Source organism: Botryllus schlosseri, chromosome 4, assembly GCF_051294905.1.
Source record: "Botryllus schlosseri isolate E-star chromosome 4, Bs_hap1, whole genome shotgun sequence".
Lineage (NCBI taxonomy): Eukaryota > Metazoa > Chordata > Ascidiacea > Stolidobranchia > Styelidae > Botryllus > Botryllus schlosseri.
The window spans coordinates 6,854,594-6,873,633 of NC_137239.1; the positions used below are offsets into that span (position 1 = coordinate 6,854,594).

The 19,040-nt window shown below is 40.8% G+C and overlaps 2 long non-coding RNA genes across 2 annotated transcripts in view; one reads left to right on the forward strand and one right to left on the reverse strand.

Moving 5' to 3' along the window:
* Positions 1–19,040, forward strand: part of LOC145436951 (uncharacterized) — a 300,821-nt gene that overhangs the window by 206,144 nt on the left and 75,637 nt on the right. The window lies entirely within an intron of this gene.
* On the reverse strand, positions 3,191–4,188 carry LOC145438396 (uncharacterized). The gene is made up of 2 exons (XR_013914929.1): positions 3,490–4,188; positions 3,191–3,317 (listed from the first exon to the last, which is right to left on the reverse strand). It is a non-coding gene; the product is annotated as an uncharacterized LOC145438396 (long non-coding RNA).

The window sequence follows — 19,040 nt, forward strand, 5'->3', positions numbered from 1 at the left end:
CGACTTGCTGTTTTGGTCCTGATTCCATAGCTACAACCCATGCTAACATATATAAGCCAATGGCCATGGCGGCAGGTCCCAATGTTGAGTAAAGAATTGTGAAATAACGATTGGCGCCCTTTGAAGTAGAGTCATATGAGAATAAGACGAAGCGAACATAAAATTCTGCCTTCAAGTTAATACAGATATTGTACTGCAAGCTGCCGTTACGAGAAACGGCAAAAACGGCTTGGTTTTGATATATATATATCACCAGCTGTTGATTCTTACTGCTTCGTTGTGGAAATCTTTGTCCGATGTACGTACGTCGTACGTGCTAGATAGGCCTACTGCTCGCCAAGCAGCTACGGTCAAATTGCGTTTAACTAAGCATAAGCATATAACCGAACATCAACCATAAGTTACTATTTGAAACTAGGCAGAGCGGATATAAATTATACTGCTGCGAGGTAGTGGCATGTGGAACGTGTTGATAACCTGATATACAGCACGGTGGGTGTTCTAACAATGACACTAATGTTCAACGTACGTATATCGAATATCTATTAACTGTGGATACTTCTTACGCAATGACACACAAAGCTAATAGGCTGTTTCTGGCGTAATAATGGGCTCTGGCGTTTGAAAAACAGACGTTTGTGCTGTCACGAGCCTGGTATAATATCTCTTCCTTGTTCACGAATGTTCAGTTTGTCATAGTCCTTACAAAAATAAAAAGTAATCGTTCTTTCACAGAGAAATCGATTAGATATGGGAAGTAGTCGATTACGATTACGATTACTTCGGAATTTTTTCGAATGTAATCGATTGCGATTACGATTACTTGAAAATGCTGTAATCGTCGTAATCGATTACGATTACTAATCGCGATTACCCCATGTCTGCACCACAGTCATTAAATTGAAAGCAATTTCTCAAATATACTTTAAAGCAGGAGTCGCAAACTTAAAACGGGTCGCGGGCCACTTTTCAAATTTCGTAAAGGCCGAGGACCGCATGAATTCAATATCAAGATAAACAGGCCACACAATTTACCAACCCAGTTTTTAACAATTTAAGTCAGTTCAACGCTGTGATTCATGACTTGGGCGACGGTCATAGTTATTACAAACGAAATGAATTTTTTTTATAAAATATACAAATACCAAAAAAATTTCATTATCATTGCCTTTATTCGATTATTAACTATGAGCTGCGCACGATACCTGACAACACTTTTTAGTGATATCATGGCTAGCTAGACATGATATTAGCTCGAAAACTTTCTCCTCGTGAAGCTTGATCTTGTGGGGAAGCCCCAAGTCGTTTTCTCGATATTGGCAGTGTCCGCGTCACATTGCACGTCAAGGCAACACGATGCCTATTCATATCAGCTAATTCGTCAATATTGGAATGTTATTACCATAACCCAGTGGTTCCCAACCGAGGGGGGGGGGGGATTCACCCCTTAGGGGGAATTTTGAAAATTTTAGGAGGGTATCTGGCTTTAGGATTGTATCAGAAGATACATAGTCTCACAGAGTTTTTAGATGTTCATGGTAGAACTATCGAGTATGAAACTATAGTTCTTTACAATAGGTATATATTTAAATACTTTCCGTAGATATGACACTCCCTAATACCGTGAGGCTCGCGAGACGATTTCATTTGGCTCGTGACAGCCTCTCGACCAAATTGCTACTAAGCAGGAAAAAGTCAAGCTCGGGAAATTTTTTACCTTTTTAAGCCAACATATGAGCTAACGTGAAAAACATACCAAATTCATCGATTCAATGCAAGGCTATAGCAAGCGGACTAGGTGATTTTTTTTCGTCAGCCGCTACCCGACCAGTAGAAAACGGGTCAAATGTAGCTGTAACTTACCAAAGTGTAGTGCGGTCCGCATTCGAATAGTTCGGATATAGCTGAATATGTTTGGCCATATATTGCTGAGTCAATAAATAGTTGTGCGTTAAAAAGCACATGTTTTTAGTCACAGGCAGCTTTTTCAAAGGGGGAAATTTTAGCTCCAATTTCGGCCAAGGAGTCCACGAGACGAAAAAGGTTGGGAACCACTGCCATAACCGGAGCATTAACCGATAGCAGGGAATCGTGATGTTGGGCACAGGATAATTGCATATATTGAACTGCTAGCAATTTCGGCATTTCAAAATGCTTTACAAACGGTTCTTCGGTAATCTAAAGTCAGGTTGCACACCGCAAAATATGACCTCGGTCGGCGTGCTGGCGACCCCTGCTTTAAGTAGGCCTATCTGAAAAGCCTAACGACGGAATAAAATCTGACATCGTCTCACTAATGAACAGTTAGAGCAAATATATTATTGTTATGTGAGTTTGGTGTTTTGCATGCCTCTCTATTACTTTTCTAGCACAATATTGTACTTGGTGACAAAATCAGAAACCAAGCTAGTCTAGGTAGAACACACATCAAAATATTATCTACATTCGTTTTGGGTGCTCAATGTCTTGATTTTGCTGGGTGCTCCTTTTACGTTAAGCAAGGTTTAGCTGGAGAGTATTGGCCTACAGTCTATCTATTCTGTTCTATAGTCTCGATGCGGAAGGTGTGACTATACATTTGATGAAATAACCATCGAGAAACCCGGGAGACTATATATGTCACAGGCGCGGAATGATTTTGTGTGAACTCCTCAATGGACTGAATACATGCTGATAATGTTAACGGTATTTTACAAATGTAATCGAATCGTACAGCAAATTAGCTGCAGCAAGACATATCCGGGACTTATCAACAGATCTTTATGTTTGCTTATTGAATTCTTACCAAGCAGAACGGTTATGAGCAGGTTGACCACGGTGGCTGAATTCCTCTCCCACTTTGTAAGCGTAAGCCGATATTTCGTATTTCTTGAACGCCCATTATAATTTTAATTTTTGGTGTTTATTTGGATCAAAAACTTCATTTACCTGCTGAGATTTTAAATAATTCGGGGACAATTCTTTCATGCTGCTTCTAGACACTAGTGGAATAGACTCAACATTTGTGTAGGCTATGTGATGCGCATGATCACAGCAAATGCTCAACTCGCAGTAATCGAATACGCTGTTCTATAATGTCGTTCTGTAATAGCATATAGCGAATTTCCCTGTCTTCCAGTGTGGTGCAGTTACAGTAAGGTGTATCAGAGATAATGTACACTGAAAATTCGACAATATCACAACATGTCTCGCTTTCAATCCAGTTTATTACATGACTACAATGCTTGCTGCATCAAAATTACGAGTGTACTGGTTTCCACAAAGACGACGATATTTTTGTTATTGATCCGATGGCTGCATCATTCGTCTTCGCAAATCTATAAAAGTGCGATAGTATAGGTTAATATAATTCAGAAATTGCAATGGTAGAATCGTGATAACATATACATCGAAATTAACATATTCCGGTTTAGGTTGGATTTACACGACCCTCGATAAAATATTAGTTCTAATGGCATAATTTCATTGAAATAAGAAGTTAGTACGCACCTTAATTCATTAATAATAGCTAGGCTCATTCAAATAATATTGAGGCTCATTCAAATAGTATTGCGGCTCATTTAAATAATACTGAGGCTCCTTCAAATAGTATTGAGGCTCCTTCATATAATATTGAGGCTCTTTCAAATAGTATTGAGGCTCTTTCATATAATATTGAGGCTCAGCCATTTCTTCGTTTTTCTTCGATTCCACCACAACGCAGATCATGGCCAGGCAAAGGATTCTCGTGATGGCGTTCATTTTTAGAGGATGGGTTTCGTTACTATATCTGTCAAAAAAGGATGGTTAAAATAGAAATAAGATGGTTATCCGCATGGTAAGTTTCCCAAAAACTGTAGTATGAAGTAGTGCCTATCATGAGCGCCACGACGGGTAAGTGAGGCTAAGAAGGATCCCGGATTACCCGCAATGGGGCAAATTTCACAATCGGACACCGTGGCGTATCAAGCGAGACAACTGCAGCAATCTCCCATTTGTCAGGATCAGTCGTATAGTAGTGATAACAATATGCGTAAAGACGAATAGCTATTTGAACAATGCACCGAATTTGTACCCTCTGCTTCGGGATGCTTCTTTCAGAAGCACTCTTACTCATTGGTGTCCTGATCTGCCGAACCACTTCTTTATATCCGCTTTGTCGAAATCTTTACAGATGCACCATATCCGATATGCGAGATGTGAAAGAATTCGGCCGTGCTGAATGAAAGGAAACTCATTGATCCCAGATATTTATTCACGAGCCAAATCATTAGGTGAAGGAAATAGTTTTCGTGCGTAACAAAAACTACTGCTGTTTTGTAACATGTGCGAAAACAAAGACCATTCCTCAAATAATCGGCTTCAGTCGCTGATTTATCAGAATTTCCCGCGGAGCTCTGACTTCAGTTCCGCTGAAAACGCACGGGTGTGAGTTTTTGGAGAAACTTGGGTTTATCTCCATTGAGGTTGTACAAAATAAATACATGTACACTATAATTAGGCCTAGCAATTCTCGACATCCAATATGATATTATTTACAAGCACTTTGCATGATTGCACTTACAGTTACGGATAGATCTGAATTGAAACTTATAGGCGGTAGTATAGCACACCGTATTCGTGTGCTGTCAACATCCAACTAGAAAAGGACAGAGGTGGTCAGTAACGATGTCCTTCTACTTTTTCGAAATACTCAAGTAGTTTTGCTCTACTTCTGGTACTTACTCAAGTAGATCCGATTGTCGCTACTTCTACTTCGTAAAAATTTGTGATCTACTTAACTTACTTTACGCTATTTTCAGTTTTTCAAGTAGAAGTAGTTCAATCCTCCAATCAGGAAGGAGGAATTTCGGCGCTGTTTTCACGGAGTATCAACATTTAATTTTCATGAAAGTTGAGTAAAGCCCAGAATGTTCGTCGCGCTTCGCGCGCAGTGGATACGGAGTAGCCTGTATAATTTATGGATAGTATTGGTGAATATAATATAGGTAGCGGGTTGGCGTGATTCCGTTCACACCACACTGTCGTCCTTCACCCATATGAAATAGTTCATCACAGTATATATGGTTCATCATAACGTTTGAAACTGATGTTTCGAAATCTAGCATTTACTTATCATATCGTCATCTAGCATGCCCACTTGGGGTTTGGGCTTTTCCCGGTCAAGTCCCATTCCTCCAGTTTCAATATTACATTGCTGAATCGAAACAAATCACTCCAAAAGTTATCGTTTTCGTATTGTCGAATTCCTGCTTTGGTCCCGTTCGTGACAACTCCGGCGCGTGCATAGGTCCTGGTGATATCGGTATCCAAGTTACAGTTACTATACCAGAGTAGGAGGACATACATCGATTTCTCTTTGCAACATTCCGTTGACAGAATTGTAAACAAAAGTCAGCTTCAGCCGAACAATGTTGACAATCGATCGTGGTGGGAGGAGATATTTCAATTGGAAACATATCAGTGCGGTAAGAAAAACGAAGAGACGGAAATGCTGAAGGAAATCACATTCATACCGCATTCATCATCGCGATAGTCACAGACACGAAGTGTCATCGCGAATCGATGCCTCGATCGAATAGATATGCAACGTATGCAATATGCATCACTCAGCCTTGAACAGGAGCGGCAAACTACAGAAAGTAATCATCAGGATATTACCATCTTTAACATTTCTACATCTCTAACTTTATCAAAATACTCCCTTAGAGTCCTTTCGCCACTAATATCTCCAAAATAGTCAGTAAGCTGTTATACCGCACTGTTCTCCAACGATCGCACCATATGGAAATACTGGATCGAATTACTACCGCTGTTTCACATGCCTATCCCATTACATGTGATCTGTCAGGAGTGTTTAATACGAAGGTTGATCCTCCAGCTAGAACAGTGCTTGCCAACCAGAAAACCTGAACATTTTCTAAATGTTACAGTTTTCTATTCAATATGCAAAGCACCTTATCTTCTCGCGATTAGACGAGCTCATACACCTTCTCATCCTCTAAATCGGATTGTTTTGAGTCAACATCGCTGCAGGTCTCGTGCACGTGTCCGTGCTGGCAGTAACTAATGGACCTGATTTTCGGGACAGTCATTTTGCTTTGAGCGCGAAATTGGACACTGTGTTATTATGTATGCCTGAGAATTGGAATTAATTCCTTCCTCCAAAGAATATGTGACTGTTGATATGGGATGCAGCAATCCAGACCGATTTGGTATTACAATGAGCAACCAATTACCGAGACGCAAGCTACTCATGACCTCATTGTGTTTGTTTGTTTGTTTTGGGGTATTCATGGTGTTTGTCGACTACTATGGTCATTTACATCAGGCCGATATTCTTCTTATTTTCCGTAACTGCCGACTTATAGCACGGCCCACCTCTAGGCTTTTTGTAAGACACCGCTGACGCGTAAGAGGTGGCGAGGAGGAGCCTAGGTAAACCTCCAACACTTAGGTGTCGGAATTCGGAAGTCGACCTCGGTCGAACTCGAACCCGCACCCATTGGTGTTGCAGCCGCGGATTATACCACTGCGCTATCTCGCCACCATACCTCATTGTGTTCAACGTAAAAGATATAGGCTACCCGTTTTCTCGTCTGTAATCATGTGTTACGTGTACTGATTTTTGTTTGCATTATGTGTGTCGGGAAAGCGTGGTTTTCCGCAATTGCAACACCAATAGGTAGCGGGTTAGAGTCTGACCAAGGTCGACCCAAGAGTCGAAGGTTTGTCTTGGCTCCTCCTCGTCATCTGATCCCCGTAAATCAGGGGCGGGCGACTTCTCCAGTAGGCGGGCAGAATATAGGAAAATGAAGTAATTGACGGGCCGGATTCATAAATGGATACAGTAATCATGTATTTGTCTACCTGCATAAGGAATGAATCGTATGTAATGTGAATTTTAAGTTGAAAGCATAGACGCCAAAAACAGTATTCAATGAATTTCTTAACCTAATATATAATTAAATAGCTGTTGAAGTCAATGAACTCTGTTTCCATGTTGGACGTAGCAACTACCAACCCTTGCTGCACGTTGGCATCAGTTAGATTGAAACATAGCTTTCTTTGTTCATTTTCATGGTCGAAAATATTTTCTCGCAAATGTATATAGACCTGAAAGGAACAAGTAGTTTCATGGCCATCTTTCTCCGCTTCTTGCCACATCATCACGTAAGACCGGAATCAATGCTAAACTTCATTTTTCGATTTTAATATAGTAGCAACCTTTGCAATCTGAGCCCAACAGTAGGCCTACAGATGCGACGTAAATGATGTGTCGCATATATAGACATACCAACTCGGAACCGTGTGTTTCTCACGAAAAACAATTTGTTTCTGGTATAAGTTTATTCCATTCCAATATATATCCACTATAGCAGTGGTACCCTACATTTCTGGCTGCTCGGACCCCGTTTGAACCGTCATGGACCCCCGCGGACCCCGCCAGTTTTAGTTCAAATTAGGCTCTATTATCATGCAACCATCATCTGTCCCATGCAAATATTAAGTGTAGGCTAGTGATAAACAGAATCAAAACGACCTTTCTTGTAATTATCATCATACTATTTTTACAGAAATTGGGAAGAGGTTTAATATTTCAAAGTGAATTCTGTAGCTGCATTTCTTGATACTGCGGTATCTTGAAAATTCGCGCCGTCAATTTCACATGAGCGAGTGCCGTAAATCCATTAACTCGCACAAAGATAACAGGTGGTGACGAATGTAATAATTACGCGTAAAGATTCCGACGACGCCTTTGGGTCTGATCGCAATATACTTGGCACCAATATAACGTCTATCCTTGTCATTTCTATAAAGCAGATCATATTGAAGTTATTCTGGAATAGCGGTTATGTATGTCACAGGGAAAATGGACTTTTTTCGCAAACGAGTTTATTCCAAAACCCCAACAAAAACTCTTTATACAGCAATATGTTTGTATCAGTAAGCAATTGGCAATTTGTCAATTAAAATGAGTTTATACAGTAGACAATTTCATCTGAGACTAACATTCTGTTTATGTGAGTCCTAGCAATTACGAAGCGAAACTGCTTTGCCATTTCTCTAATTATAAAAATAGAAATGAGGTAATCGCACATTATTCAAATTTGGAGGTTTCGCGGAACCTCTGAAATTACTTCGTGGACCCCCCAGCTAAGAACCACTGCACTATAGCCTAGGACAATCCTGGTGGGAGGTCAAGAAAATGCAGCATGCAACAAAGTGACTAATAACAGTTGGACCACTCAAAGATGCATCATGATGTGTAACTTGCCCTAAATTTCCGAAGACACTACCTTCATCAACTCCTCCAGTGAATCTGATCACATGGGCTGATAAAAGATAAATATTTGATGGTAACATGTGAATCTACTAATAATAATGACGAAATTCATTTGTTTACCTGAAAAAATGTTCGCGTTTCTCGCGACCATAACGTATCCCACTTATTATTCAAAACTTGATCACTCGCAATTTCGATGCGTGTAGTAATCCGATATAAGAAAGTATATTAGTCCGGAGATAATCCGAAATAGGCATGAATAGTTTAACATGGGTAGGATATTTGTCGCCCAGTAAGTTCATTACCGCTTATGCACTGGTATGCGGCCGTAGGCTACAGGAGTAATCACCATGTGACCGTGAATAGCAGAAAGGTTGCCCACCCCTGAACATAACTACTGGTTTATTGAGTAGTTTTAGTTCTAGTTCTAGTTGTATAATTTGTCAAGTGAGTACTTGTAGTTCTAGTTGTTAGTTTTGAAATGTAAGTAGCTGTACTTCTATTGGTAGTTGTAAGCTTTGAAGCTACCAGGTAAACCGTTAACAATTTGTTGAACTGGGGACATTTAGAACGAACCAGAGACATAACTTGCGGAGTTCCACGAGGTACAGTCCTTGAACAGACTTTTTTCTCATTTATATGAAGGAAATTGTTTATGCATCTTTATTTCGCACAACCTCTTTTCTCGCAAAACAGCATAAGCAGTACCCACATCATTCATGCTGTTTTCTTGGTTTCCAGTAATTTTATAATCGAGCTATTGTGACTAAATGATATCTTCAAAATTTAAATTAGCCTTATATTTTCGATTCAGTGACCGCATTCATCGATATTCTTTCTTATCAGAGTCAGCTGGAAAGAAAATATATTTGGCAACATGAATCTGTTTTTGCTGGAATAATAAGACAAACAAAACTGTACCTTTTATCCACTTCTTCAAAATGCAGCTTTTCGCGTTCAAATCTGATATGTACCAGCACTTGATAAACACTGGTCAAGACAAACACATCAAAAGTAGTGAGTGATTCACAATTCCCACAAATCACGAAATGCACAGGTGGGTTACTCAGTTGACTAGCTACTTCATACCCATCGGATGACCTGTGTTTTTATGGTCTAATTCTCAACCAATGCAACTGGTGTGACTCCTACTCAGGTATTAAGACAAAGGCCGCATCATGAAGGTGGACATAGAGGCCGCAACGAAGTTACTCCGACATGGAAAGATCTGGGATGCTGTTGCTCATTATCCTGAATAGAATTTCAAATAATCGCTTCCGAGAACAATACGTCACATCGAAAGATTAATACCAGGAACATTTTATCGTGACAATCAGAAGTCTCATTATAACTGAGTCTTCTGATGATTCAAAATCGAGTAATAAAGAAATAGCTTGAACCGATTTCCATTATATTTGTCGCCATAACTTGCTCGATTTTATTGATGGTTGTAAGCACAACGTATATTCAGTATTCAAATTGCACATGGCCTTTTAGGGGAAAAGCGTCAGACTCATTTTCACTAATAATAATGAAAATCATAGCATAATTACGATGTCATATCCAGGGATTTGGAGCCGGATCCCGGAGCCGGAGCCCCGGAGCCGTGCATTTTTACCGGAGCTGGAGCTGGAGCCGGAGCTCTATATAAAATTCAGCCGGAGCCGGAGCTGGAGCTAGTTATTTGAGGGGTAGCTCCGGCTCCGACGTATTTCATATGATACTATTATATATGCAACAACCATATCTGCTGAGTTCACATAATTCAACAGCAGGCCTTCGCGAAATTAAGAATCTTTTCCTCTTTGGCGCTACCTTATCCGACTAACCATGTTCCTGGGGACTTAACAGCAGAGCAGTCATATGTTCAATGTTCAATTTTCATACATGAATGCCGAACTTCGGCATGCTAGATATACCTGTAAATATTATGGGTATTCGGCATACCCGCAACTTCATCATCAGCACAACCTTGTTGGCCAATTGTACGGTTCGAAAATACTGATCACTATGTATTGCGTGAAATGGGAGAGAGGATGAAAACGTGATTTCGTTGCACATGTCGATATGACGAGCACGAGCCGAGGAATTCCATCTCATTGTTGCTATGAATCGGATGAGCAAATACTCGTTCTTTCGTGATAGTTCGTTTATCGGGCCGCGAAATTGGAGTGTTAGTGTGTATGCAATTATGCATGCGAATTGGAATTCCTTACTGCGCATGATCGTCATTCACTCCAGTAAGGATTTTCGAGAGTGAATAGGGGATGGCAGAAGAGTAACCCGAAACGCCGTTACACTCAGCGAACCAGAGATGGAAGCGGGCCGGGTGAGCCGGACCCGAACCCGGCCTGAACCCGACAAGTTCAGCCCGAACCCGGCCCGAACCCGACGGTCGAGTTTTGAGCCCGTTTCGGCCCGAAACCAAGTTCAAATAGCAATTTTCAACTGTTGCGAGCAAATAAGCTGATATACGATTCAGATTTCGAGCTTTTCAACGCTTTCAATGCTCTCACTTTGTTTTCTTTCGATAGCAATCTTGCATATGGCAAGAGAACTTAATATATCTGAATGAGAATACGCTGAAAACAGCCCCACTGTTAAACTTAGTTCCACCATCCTTTTTGCAAAATGTGAACTGTATTAAATGGTTCAATACCAAACTAAATTAAAGAAATAAAGGAATAAAATTGGCCAAGATGAGAAAAAATAGTGTGTTCAAAATACAAGTCAACTGTCATCCATACAAAGGGCGTTGCATTCACACGTTATACGAAGAATTGACTATTTCAATAGCCTCAACAGTTACTGGATACAGTCGGGTTCGTCTTTCAATTTTAAATGGGTAATGTATTGCATCTTATCAATTCGTTCTCAATCAATTCTCCATTCTCTATTTTGGCTGGTGACTATCAACGTAGTTTACCAGTTCTACGTATATGTGAGCGATACAGCGCCTTCTTGCGTGTATATTCAACTCTATATTCGTTTAGCGGTTCAGAATCAGGGACCACTCAATATGTATTTCCGACAGCTAGCAAAATGCAATGATGCAATCATGCCTCATACTTCGAAATGGCAACTTGACTTGAATTGTGACTTGACTCGTGACTTGACTTGACTTGACTCGACTTGACTCGAGTCACCTCCAAAAATCGAGTGACTTGACTTGACTCGAGTCAGCTTTGAAAATCGATTGACTTGACTTGAGTCAAAATGCGCAATGACTCGAAATGACTCGTGACTCGAAGGTAGTGACTTGATCCCAACACTGCTATATAACAATACTACCGCTGTCACATAGCCTAATACAATATAAGTTAGTTTCCGTACAGACCTAAAGCAATTCACCATGGACGACAAAATCACTATGGCGCATCTAAAAGCTTTCTTTAATAAATATTAACACCGCCGTAACACATCTATCGATCAATTCCGCTGTGCCACAACGGAAGCCGTCGTCTCATCACCTGCTTCTAGCTGTTCAGTTCAGCATGCCTCATCGAAATTAAAACTAAATTGATAGTAATCCAGGCTCCAGCATGGTAATCCATCCATCCGTAAGTCATGTTTTCGTCACAATGTGGCCTGAACAATGATCAATGTCTGGCGTATTTGGGACACTTGTTTACTATTTAGCTGACATTGTTTCATTATTCAATCATAGTCTTCGGGCCGTCTTATAATGAAGTTTATCTGGGTTCGTACTTCGTATAAAATTTATTCACAGATATTGCCATACTTATACGTGATACGGTATTGGTGTATCTTATATGTAGTTGTGCCACTTTCGAACAAAATTGCAAATCAAATTTGTATATGAAGTCAATGCTTTTCGTAGTGACTATTCGGCCCGATTCAATCCCGATAATTTTTATAACTTTGGGCCCGAACCCGGCCCGAGCCCGGCCCGAACCCGGCCCGAACCCGAAAAGCCCGGCCCGACTTCCATCTCTGCAGCGAACAATTGTCGCGGTGCGAGCGACTCAATGCGATGTCAGGACCCCACGATATTTATGTTGGAGACAAATTACTGATTTGATACGCGATTTCCAATTTGTAATCATCTGTTTCGTAAATTCATTCTTGATGTCTGCTTGATACTCTAGTATTCCCGGATTATCGCTCACTGTGACTTGTAAATGTGCAATGTGCATATACTGCATAGTTTAATTCGTTATGGGCATGGCGCAATCTACATTGCACAGCGTTTAATTCGATTATTCGATTCGTTTCAATGGGAATATCTTCCGATAAACTTGATCGACACCGGATGGACTGGTAACGAGTGCACCAATATCGAACGTCAAACCATTGGCCATTTGGTACAAATCGAATTTTCATTGATCAGGTCGTGATTTCCGCCCATATTGCTCTTACTACAGTTACAGTTGAATAATAATCGCTTATTTAAAGATGGAATTGAGCTGTATGGCTTAATGTTAACGAGTACAGTGCCAGTGTTAAAACGCCGCATCAGAATTTTCATACCGTACACAGCAATGGCATGGAGTAAAGTGCGTTCTGGTGCAACTATGATGTTATCGACAATTGACAAGTATTCATTATGACGTCACAAGCCGACACGGCGGCACCTATGTCTTCGTAGCTGCATCCGATGTTACTGACGGCTGACAGACTCTAGATTACTATAGATAACTAACCTACGGGTAAATTATTAACCTATATAGACCAGGGGTGGCCCACCTTTTCGGCTAAAGGTCCACATGAAATTGACGAACGAGTGCGCTGCCCACTAGGCGCGCCAGGCGCGTAAAATTTTCAAAGTTAATATTATTATTACTTGGGTATATTGCGGGTCGACTGTATACCGCCCGCTGGGCTCTGTTTGTAAGGACAGGACTATTCTGCATCTGGACATATCGATATCGAAGATTTCTGCTTATATACGACAATCATTTTGTGCCTACATTTCATTGTCGACGATCTTTCTGCGAGCGCAAACGCGAAAAGACTTTCTCTCGTAATTGCGAATATAGCTAGACTCAATCGGCTAAATCAGGCGTTTTTTCATTTTCAGGAAGGGGTAGGCTACAAAGCAAGAAATCGTGTGATAAATAAACACGCGAAGCGTGAAGAAAAATTTTACTACTCTTCTAGTTTATTGTAATGTACGACGATTTACTTGAAATGTGACTGGACCCTGGATCTGCCAATGCGTCAGAACTAATATTTTAGTCATCAACATCCCAAGTGTTGCGGCCAGACTAATCATATTTTTGGTTGGCCTTGCAAGTTCACAATCTGAACAATTCAATTTCGATAATATAACAGGATTTCGATAATATACTGGGAAATTAGCTCGCGGGCTACTCAAAACCTTCTCGCGGGCCACATATGGCCCGCAGGTCGAAGGTTGCTCACCCCAGATATACACAGGCACCTTCGATAGTTTTCAGAGCCGGAGCCGGAGCTGGAGCCGGAGCAGTGGTAATAATGCGGCTCTGGAGCTGGAGCCGGAGCTACTGTATGATAAAAGAAAGCTCTGGAGCCGGAGCTGGAGCAATGCAAATTTATGGCTGCTCCAAAGCCCTGGTCATATCACATATTACGCAAACTTGCTATAAAAATTCACAGTGCAGTGTATAGTTCAAGCTGTAGGTGTGGCCTACATTGTCTTAACAAATATTTCGATAACTAATATGCCTTACTGCGATTGGAACGTTAAACCTAAATTATCGTCGTAGGGACCTATAGCTTGTGCTATAGGAAAGTGCCATTTGTTTGATTGCAGTGTAATATATATAATAGAGCCTGTTCCAAATATCAGCATCAGCACAGTCGGCTGACATATTTGTGAGCGTGAGCGATGCCATGTGAGCAGTGCGTTATTTTGCAGTTCCTTTCGAACATGTGGTAGTTGGACTATAAGGACTAGAACAGTGGTTCTCAAGGGTCCGCGAAGCAATTTCAGGGGGTCCGCAAGACCTCAAAATTTTTAAAATGGTTAATAACGTAATTTTTATTAATTTTTTTAATTTGAAAAAGCATGAGGCAGTTTCGCACCACAACTGCTAAAACCTCATGACTCATTATCATAATAATCGTCTGACATAAACTATCGTAGTGTGGAAATTCATTTTCATTGCCAATTTTCCAATAACCTGCTGATAAAAACATATTGCTGTTTAGAGAAGTTTTGTAGGGGTTTGTTGACAAAATAGAAATATGGAGATAGTAACGTCAACCAGGGTGACTTCGTAATGTCTTCTCGACTTGAAGTTGTTAGTCTCATCAAATTAGTGAACATTCGTTTGAAATAAAAAGTTCCGAAGTATTTCCCTAATTTGTCACAATGCAGGGATTGAAACCTCGCCATGAAATCCATTTTATCCTGTGATATACAAAACCACTCATTGAACAGCTTCTTGGAGGTACAGAACTTCGATATACAATTGAGTAGTATATTCATATTGAAATGAACCCGAATATTTTCGGCTGAGACGCGTCATAAATCGGACGATGGTATACCTGCTCTTAAATCTCGGCTATCAGATTTAGCGCATTCCTATTGTAGATGCCCTATCGACAATGCTGATTTTTTGATGAACAATGATTGTTTCGTTGCTATCAAAGCATTACGCTCCAACCCTGAAATTTATATCACCAGTTATATTGGTATGCAGCCTTGTCTTGTTATTGTTCAATTGTTCATGGTCGAAAATGATTGCTCGTCAATATATATGTGAACCCGAACAGAACAAGACGTTTCATGACAGTCTTTCTCAGATTGGAAAACTTGATTCCATTATTTGGCGCATAAAATTTGTCTATAGGCTACTATTAGATTAGGGTTCCACTTTGACGGTAGAAACTCTCTGCGGGCCGAGTGCGGCCCGTGGTCCGTATGTTGCCCGTCCCTGCGCTAGATGCTGGACGTGATATGTTTATAAAATATATTTTTCTTCATGTTGGTGCCATAAATGTTGCGATCACAACCAAAGTATCGTCGGAAGCGTTATGCGTTAATACTGCCTTAGCCTTCATCTATCTTTGCGGAAATGGTTTTCGTCACTCCTCGTTCATATCAAAACGAAGACGCGGATTTCCAAGTCACGACCACGTAGGCTACTTCAAGAAATACAGTAGCAAAATTAGCTTTGAAATAATAAAAGTGTACCAATTTCTACATGAATAGTATGATTTTATTTTCAAGACAAATCATGATTTTGCTGTTTTTTCACGAGCCTACAGCTCATATTTGCACAAGACAGATGAAGGTAGCACCGTAATAGAGCTAAAATTAAACTAAAACTTGAGGGGGTCCGCGAGGGTCCGTGACGGTAAAAAGGGGCCCGCGAAGCCAAAAAGGTTGAGAACCACTGGACTAGAAGCTATTTCAGGTGGGTCGTGACCCATACCTAAATGCAGTAGTATTCTATTCAATACGTCATAGATAGAGAGATAGACTCATAGAAGAATAATTGTGGTTGTTATGGAATGTCAGCAATCTTGTAACCGATTCGATATCAATTTTATAGGTAATTTTGAATACTGATGGTCTTCAACACTCTACAGGGGTGGGCAATTATTTTCCTCGGCGGGCCAAATGAGAAGTAGAAAATACGTTAGCGGGCCGAGCGAGATTTCTTTGCTATATTATCCAGAGTATTTTATTTGTATTTTTAAATCACAGTGTTAATAAATGCTGCTCATGCAGTGAATGTGTTGATGTTGGGTGGGTAGTGACAGTTAATTAAAAAATATCTATTTGGGGTCATGATTCGAAACAATGTTAGACATGATACGTTTTCAACTCTCTTTAAAACCGTATCCACGTTCTACTATTAAGACACTGAAATAGTGGTTCTCAAACTTTTTTAGACATGAGCCCCTTTCGTTGGTCAAAAAACTTTCGCGCCACCCTTATCACGATATACCAGAATATTAAAAATAGCTGGGAGTAAATCATTTAAAATTTATTTAACCTCGGTTTCGCGCCCCTTCAGATGCTTTCACACATCCCCGGTTCGAGAACCACTGCACTGAAATGTATTTGGAATAGTACAAAGCATATTGTCTTGGTCGCTGCATTCCGAGCAGTTTGCAGCTTAAATAGCCATGGTGTTGGGAGAAACTTGCAGTTTTCTTGAAATTGGCTTTCTCTTGGCCCAGTGTCTGTCTTCGTGTTTTTGTCGTAAGACCGACTTCAATTAATAACTCCTTATTCTCGGCGATATGCTCGGCACAAACTAAAGGTTTAGCTCTGACTTCGCTATACAAATATTTTGCGCGCTCTAAACCTTCTTTCAATTTCAGCTTTCGGCTATTTTTTTGATATCGTTAATGGTTGATAAATATGATGCGTGATATTGATTGATTGATATATGGATATTTTCAAAGAAGACAAATCAGGCCAATGAATCTTAGAATTGATCTGGTAATATATAATATACAAGCTCAACTTTCGTAACAATAGTAAATTGCAGATGTAAGCCCCTTTCAGTCATCTTTGTCCGGTCACAAAAGAGATACTAAACCTAAAAAATATATATATATTTCTATATTTCACAGTGGGTAATCGAAGGAGTCGTAGTCAGAAATACATAGTTATAATTTCGTTATTCAGGTAGAATAAAACAAGCAATGAAAAGGTTGTACGCATATCTTACAACGTAGTTGTGCGGTTTCTTGACAATACGAGTCATACGCTGTAGTTAGTCTAAATAACTACTACCGAGCCCTTGCAGCCGTCTGAGGCGGTATCAGCAAGAAGACGAGGCATCATGCGCTTCATTGCGCGATGCTACGTCGTCGATATGATATTTGCAGGTCAATGCACTATCGATCTCGATTCCAATATATAAGAGACCAGTGACGTGCGGTCATGGGATGCAAGTGAGTATAGCATCACCTGTCGCCAGGATGAGTAAAGGAATATTGTGAAAACCCTAAATGGTATTGATATTTATCGTCAATGTTCACGAATAACTAAATTTCAACATTTTTTCATCCAACATCACCATTTTTCATATTCATTATCAGAAATGCAGCGAGGAAGGAGAGGTGAGGCCCATGTGAGGCACCGGCGGGTTGAGCCTCCCCTACGACAATGCAATTCATACAAACAGCTCACAATTCGTAATAACAGCTATCAATAAGATGCTATTGTCGCACCGATTCCGAAAATCCGAATATTAACAATCATAGAGCACTGGAAGCCCCTCAAGATCGCGAAGGGATGAAGGGATGTGAAATGTGAAAAACAATAACCAAGTGAGACTCCTCCACAGCTTTCCGACGACCACAAGCTCGGCGCATCAAAATCATTTCGATCCGCAGCAAACATACCATTTCCGCTCCTGCCTCCATCATCATCATCATTGGTTTATTAGCAATTTTATCAGTTCAATACACCACAAAAAAATGCGATACAATGAAAAGACAGGAAGGTGTCGAAGCGACAAGGAGCAGTCTATGGAATCTGACACCCACCTTGGCCTAGGCGATGTGAAGAGGAGGCATGCACACTGAATGAAAGTAAAGAAGATAGTATAGAAAAAGAAAGCGACAATAAATAGGGCGGCATGTCATGGGAAGCGAGATCGATAGGTCAGTCGTGGTGCGGTAATCTTGAGGATGGACTCCAATGACGGGGATTTGCGACATCTCGATCAGACCCAATCGAAAAGAAAATGCTGTTAACCGTTCTGAAGAGAATACCGGTATGTCTTCGTGTCAACCATCCACACCTGATCTTTCGCAGTTACTTTCCCTACTTGTATGAATCGTTGAATATTCGATGGAAGCTGTCAAATCTGGTCAATGCAACGCGCTTGAAATCGTTTCCAGAGAATGCCTTAAGCATGTTTTTTCGGCTCCTGCTCCTAAAGTAAATGCCTAATCAAGCTCTTCGTTTCAACCAATGGAACTGTAGAGGTATTTATTGTAAACTACCCGAGCTGAAACAATATATCCACAAACTCCCAAATCCCCCTGACGTGATATTGCTTCAAGAGATTCCCCTAAGTCAGTGGTTCTTAAAGTATGGGTCGCGACCCAAACATAGGTCGCGAAGGGTATAATTTTGGGTCGCGAAGGTGCCAGAGCGGTCTTTTAATATGTATGTAATATTATTTGAGGTCATTGCAACAACAAAAATATCTTCGCTTTTCGCGCGATTTACTGTAGTTGGTTTGAGCATATCAGAGGTCACTGAGTTTGGTAACGCGGCCAATAAGCGAGACACGCGGAGAAGTCGCCACCACAACATGACTTGATCATGAAAATGGGCCGACCTTTGTAATAAACAAATTGGTTTGAATTCATGATAAGATTTTTTCAACATTGGTTTCTCTGGAAAACACCGTCGGAGACCTGGGACGCTCTAGTGTAGAGTTGTACAACGAGCGGTTGCCGGTTCATGAGGCCAAAACCCGCCCACGCTTGGATACATGAATATATGACGTTGGGCCAACATACGGCTGGGCAAAGTGCGGTGCCAAAAAGTTCGGTGGCGATAATTGACCGTCGCTGGGTGGCCAAACCCTTCGTTATTGATATAATTGGTCGGCACCAAAATGCATTCATTTTGGCACCAAAATGCATTCATTTTGGTGTGTGTTGCTTGGGTCGCGAGATACCACTAAAAGTCAGATTTGGGTCGCGGTCTAAAAAGTTTAAGAACCACTGCCCTAAGTTGACAGGTTTTCGGGTTTTTCGTGAAGACAACTCACTTCACTTCGGTGGCCTGGCCATTTTTGTGCGGGAATATCTTCTCGCGACGCAGATCCAACTTGACACCCCATCTTGC